The sequence below is a fragment of the Spea bombifrons genome, chromosome 3 (genome assembly GCF_027358695.1).
Source record: "Spea bombifrons isolate aSpeBom1 chromosome 3, aSpeBom1.2.pri, whole genome shotgun sequence".
In the NCBI taxonomy this organism is placed as follows: Eukaryota; Metazoa; Chordata; class Amphibia; order Anura; family Pelobatidae; genus Spea; species Spea bombifrons.
In genome coordinates this window covers 111,139,848-111,146,414 of record NC_071089.1, presented here as the reverse complement: position 1 = coordinate 111,146,414, position 6,567 = coordinate 111,139,848, and positions in this window count along the sequence as shown.

The window sequence follows — 6,567 nt, the reverse complement described above, 5'->3', positions numbered from 1 at the left end:
ATTGGACACTCGTTGCAATTAATGGAGCTTTTTAGTCAAATATAAATGTAATCAATTGAGTGATATTAAAAGTGAATTAGAAACATTAACAAAAAAGCAATCAGAGTTACCCTACATATCGCAAAAAATTGCAACAAGAATCAGCTACAAAAAATATCTACAATTAATTGAAAAAAAAACTTAATGAAAAAGTAAAATGTAATACTTTACTAGATGTTCGTAAATTTGTACAGCACTTAATTATGAAGGATAACGTCTGCGTGGGTTGGCATAAGGGGGTCAAAAAACAAACGAGAGAAGAAAGATGATGCAACTGAAGAAAAGAATAAAGGGAAAGAGAAAAAAGAAGAAAGCGTGAGAGAGAAATAAGGAAGTCAAAGATGAGGGACGAGACCAGAGAAGGGAGTGAAAAGAGAAATGAGTGGAAAGAGAAAAATGTAATAAAGAAAAGGTTAAGAGAAGGGATGACTATAATTCTATCGTATTTGAGGAAGTCGATCTTAAATTTAGACCAAGGTACGTCTTCAGGTCAGAACCTCTGCTTCTTGGAGCCTGGAGACGACGTCTGTTAATATCCATGCTTTGCATTCGAGAACCAATCTTTTTCTATAATAGATGACATTTGCTTGCCCTTCGCTGAAGTGTGCATAATCCATTGATTTGCTTATACAGCAAGGGCATCCAAAAAACTGAAATGTTTACCTTGGATGTCTAAAGGGAGGAAAGAGCCGTACCGAATATCACTAACAACATTCAGATGACATCAGCAGGGTCTGCTGTTTGATTTGGACTCGCGGTACAATATGTTACAAGCAAAGACTTGTGTTATGGTGTCTTTCACACTCAATTCAACCTTTCCCACCTACTCTTTTCACCAGTTCTACTACTACTTCCACGTAAACAGTGACCTCAGGCTCGTTTACCTGGTTGCGAATGCCTTCGTTTGGGCCGTTTTAGCACATCTGTCTTGGCAGCGTCTTCTTTGAGGAATGTGAGGCTGTCTAAAAGCTTAAAGGAGCGTGAGATAGATTACCGAAAACGGATTCATTTATAGCCTGTGTTTGCCAAGGAGGCCGGACCTCTTTTTTTTATTTGCAGCGCCAGTATAACTAATCATATAGTTGGTGTAAGCAGAGTGGTGCCATTTATTATTAATGATTAATATCTAACTGACCTTAAACCCAATCCACTGGGTACAGATCATCAAATTTGGAAAGTTGTATTGTTTTTTTTGTTTTTATTTGAACTCCCTCCGGTCTCTGTAACCGGCCGATTGGACCTCTCATCATTCCTCGATCCAGCCGGCTAGTAGACTGCCTGTAGGTCCGGTATTGAGCCTAGCGGGTAGAAGAAGACTCCGTCGAGAGAACATGAACATGCGCACCCACACAAACACTGAGACACTGATCAAATTAATTAGTCAAAATTATAAAACAATATGGGCGATATTACCTCTTTGGATAAACTAATTTCTATTTTCTTCCTTGCCTCGTCCCGCTTGTATTATCCTCCTAAAATTGTTACACCTTATCCATGTCAATCATCAGAAAGGAACAACTTAAAGTGGGCATCTCCCCGAAGAGAATTATAATAAAATCCACATTTACCTACCTAGTATTTTAGTTAAAGAAACAAACAAAAAAATGTATATCCTACTCTCAAATCATGTAAACAGACTGTGAAAGATTAACCCCTTCATGACAAAGCCCATACATGTACGGGCTCACTATGCATCGTTAATGGGTTTAAGGACAACCCATTGTCCTTAAGGGGTTAAAAAAAAGTATTGGTTTCACTAAACGGTCCAAATTGTGGCTAGAAATATTTCAGTTGATATCACGGGCCGTTCCAGGCCATAATTCTGCATTCTGAACTTCCTCTATTAATTATCATGTAAACTGATAATCAGGATTCTAACGTTAGCTGCTAAAATTGCCATCGCTAGAAACTGGAAGCGTACAACTCCACCCGAACTCAAAGAATGTATAAACGTTAATAAATCTCACGCGTTATCTCCTGACACGTCCTATGTACACGAGCCAACCTGCGCTGCATGGGAGGTTTCGAGAGTTGGTGGAAGACTGATGAGATCTGATTAATAAACATGTATTTCCTCTCGTGTGAATGACTAGATGTCTGCCATGCCTCTGCCCCTACTCAGTGATAGAAAAATTGGTATTTCTATTTTTTTATTGAATTTTATTTTTCTTACGTTACATTATCTGCAGGTAATATTTTATAATATTTATATGATATTTATATTTACGGTCAGGTGCCAGTAAATAGTAGTTTATTATAACTAGACTTGGGCACCAGGGGGCTCTTCGTGTTCGTCTTCGTGCTCGTCTTCGGCAAAAAAAAAAACTTCGTATTCCGCGAATATTCGCCTGGTCCTGTCTTCTCTTCGGGCGAATATTCGCGGACATTCTTCGTGTTCGGGTTTTCTTCGTTTTCCCCGGTTAAGGGGTTAAAACGGGGTTAAAGCCGTTCTGGCGCCAGGAGTTTAAATGTCCGTATGAGCAACTCTATTGGTCGTCAGCAGGGGGCTCGTCTGCCATTGGTTGATGGCAGACGAGCCCCCTGCTGGCGACCAATAGGGTCGCTCGTACAGACTGTTATACTCCTGGTGCCGTAATTGTTCGGCAGATCCCGCTGGTCTCCCTGTTCTATCATTTATTAACTGATCGAACAGGGAGACCAGCGGGATCTGCTGGGTAAGTTGCAGCATTGGGATTTTAAAAGTCTGCACGAGCGACTCTGTTGGTCGCTCGTGCAGACTTTTAAAACCCCAATGCTAGAACTTACCCGGCACGTCCCACTGGTCTCCCTCCCTGTTCAATTAATTAAATGTCCGTACAAGCGAACAATAAAGTCGCCCGTACGGACATTTAACTCTGTACAGGGAGGGAGACCAGTGGCATCGGCAGGGTAAGTTGCAGCATTGGGGTTTTAACACCCCAATGCTGCAACTTGCCCTGCCGATGCCACTGGTCTTTAACTAATTGAACAGGGAGGGAGACCGATGCCACTGGTCTCCCTCCCTGTTCAATTAGTTAGTCTGTGCCGGGTTAAATGTCCGTACGAGCGACCAATAAAGTCGCTCGTACGGACATTTAACTAATTGAACAGGGAGGGAGACCAGTGGCATCGGCACTGCCGATGCCACTGGTCTCCCTCCCTGTTCAATTAGTTAGGGGTTAACTTTTTTAAAGGGTTAAGGGGCCGTGCAAGTGAGCCTATTGGTCGCTTGCACGGCCCTTTAACCTATGGATTTCCGCTCCCGTTAACCCCTTCGATGCTGCGTTAGATAACGCAGCATCGAAGGGGTTAACGGGAGCGGAAATCCATAGGTTCACTGTCAGGGGCTACAAAGACCGTGCGAGTGAGCCTATTGGTCACCTGCAGGGTCTTTCTCTGGCATCAACCAATTGGTTGATGCCAGAGGAGGTCCCTGTAGGCGACCAATAGGCTCATTCGCACTGCCCTGTAACCCGTGACGGCGAACCTGCGGATTTCCACTTCCGGGAACTGCCGCGATGCCGCGAAGCCGCGAAGCCAAGACAAGGTAAGATGAAGGGGGGGAATGGTAGACGAAGACGAAGACAATCACGAAGATCTTCGTGGTGTGTGTCTTCGTCTTCGCCTACGTTTTACTGCCGCCGTCTTCTCTTCGGCGTGTCTTCGGAACGAAAACGCACTCTTCGTGTTCGTTTCCATGTTCGCCCGAAGACGAATGCACAAGTCTAATTATAACCCTTGAATTTGGATATTGAACAAGAAAAGTGATAGTATGTATACACGCACTGACATGTATTAGTAGTCTGTATTCTAATACTACTAAAATTCCAAGAATGTGGATTCTCTGTAAGATTCTCGTTCTGTTCTTAGGGATGCGATTTGGAAACACAATTTAAAAAAAAAAGGTAAAAAAGTAGTGAAGTTTATTTTATCCTTGTTGAAATTGATGTACAATACATTAGTATGTCAGCGATGCCTTTTTCATGGCTTAACTTCAGGTTTAGTGAATAGGTTACTGGGGTCCCCTAATATATCAAGCTATTCAATTGTCAGATTTGCTTTCAGGTTGATTGAAACATGCTGTCTTCTACAACAGGTTGTAAGAAATCATTTTCATGCTTTTATTCTGTTCTATACATATCCACACTTTAGGCCTGAATGCAACCTGAGTGCTCGGAACATATGTTCTAAAACACGTGACGTAGCTATTAGAGGGTCTTCTGTGGAACGCCAGTGTATCCAATGACTGGTCCAATGGGATTCCGAAAATTCACATGTTGCCCATATATTGTAAGAACTTATACCCTAACTGTGAATATAAAGGGGTATAAAAACTCATGCTTTGTAGGACAAGGTCTCTTTCTCCTTCATCTTGTCAAGAATACGGAGCCTACAGTGCCAATGACCACCATTCGTTCATCAATCAGTGCTGTATGTATACTACTTTTTTTAACAAGTAACCCTAATTTAAGAAGACTTAGAAGCTGTGGTCTTGACTTCTCTTTGGTCACGGGAAGGTTTAGATATTGAAGACAAACAAATACCTAACACAGGTCAACTTTAACTGAAGACTCTATCTCTTGGACCAACACAGCCACGTCTCGATCTAGAAGTTACTCTAGTAGACTAGACATTTTTTTGCCATGTACCTTGGGATAAATGAACAAAAAAAAAAAATCTGATACATTTTCTTCCCGACTGACTTAAAGTCTCACAGCCAGTTACTAATCACATAAAGAATTATAGGGGAAAAATGAAAGAGAAACGTTTCTAGAAGTTCAAATAAGACCTGAGTTTGAATTTTCTTTCTTCAGTTCCCAACAGAGGTGTACTGGTACAGCTTTAGCTGCATAAACTATAAAAATGTCCTGTGTTAGGTCATCGTGAAATGATCAAAAGGAACATCTGAATTAAATATTGTATTAAACATAACATTTCCTTTTGAAAGATTTTTAATTGAGGAACATCTGTTAAGAATCGTAGCTCTTAGACATTTCCCGTTATGAAAACATACCGGCTTTAGGCTGTAATTGTCTTCGTTTTTGTGTTCATAAGCTGATAGCAACGTGCAATACGTCCCCCCGAATCATTTCCTGGCAGGTCCTCGTTTTTAATAAATAGAATATCGCCAACATCAGCCTAATCCATACCTATAGATAAAACGATTGGAAATGATGAGACGCTTCCAGACATGCTGCTGAACGTGGACCTTGGCCAAGTTTGTTAACGCAAACCATTCCTTTTGTTGCGGCTGATGACAAAACATAGTTATTTTTAAAAAGCCGTGAAGGTCTTTAATCCGAGAAACACCTGGCTGTCTTCAGCTGACCAAATGACACTTAAAGAGGAACACCCACCATTTTTATAAGACAAGTATTAACCCCTTAAGGACAATGGGCGGTCCCTAAACCCATTGAAAACAATGTATTTTGAGCCCGTACATGTACAGGCTTTGTCATTAAGGAGTTAACATTAGGTATTGTTTTCTTTTTTAAGATGGTTACAGTTTTTAGATAATACAGTATTTCAGACAGGGGGATTGATGTCACACGTGTGTAATCCTAGCCCAATGTTAAGGACAAACACACTGACTCCTTATCATACTGCCTCTGGTAAGAGAATGCCTCAGTGTTAATCACCCAGCTGGACACTCACACTAATAGTAATAGTTTGAATAGTAACTTAGTAAAAGTTCATCAAGTTCAACCCTTCTACCAATCCTTCCTGCTTTAGATCCACAAGAAAACAAAAACCCAGTTAAGCCTTTTTTTTTTGGCTACTTGGGGGGGGGGGGTTTCCTTTGTGACTCCAAAAGGCAATCAGAATTCTCCTTGGAAGCTCTAAAATATTAATGTTTATTCAGTCTTTTATAGCCCTTTATATCCTGCTTCCTTTGTTGACCTTATGAGCTTTTGGGTAAGCGTCCAGTGAGGCACGAAACACATTAAGCTTGCACAGTTTTTGCTAATTTCCCTGCTTTTTATCTCTTTTTGAATTGATTGTAGCGTTGGGCCTGTAATACAGGACGGAACACCCAGTTATTATTCATTGAATGTTTGGTGAGTGAAGCAAAGCAAACATCATAATTTAGATCTCCTTGCTGGTCTTAATTGGAACTGGGTTTTTGGAGAGATTGTGAAAATAACTTTGGCTTCATCAAAAGGGTGGTCAAGATCAAAGTCTAGTGCCTCATCTGCATGCTTTATAACATTCATCGGTCTAATGCAGAGATAGATCCAAAGTGTTTGGATTTATTGTGTATTGTGGTCAACAGACATGTGGTTTTTTTTTAGATCATCAATCAACCTCTGTTGTAATATTGATACATTATCCAGGCAATCAACGTGAAGCCAGGGGTAATACGTTACATAACATTACATTTATTTATATAGCGCCTGCCAAGCAGTGTTCCAATAGGTGACAGTGAAAATATTTAACAAGGACAATTCCAAATTGACAATAACTTTGGCACCTGTGCATTCAGAAGTGGTATAAACTATCATTTTAATTCAATTTTAATGAAATTTGCTAACTTCGTCCATTCGTAAG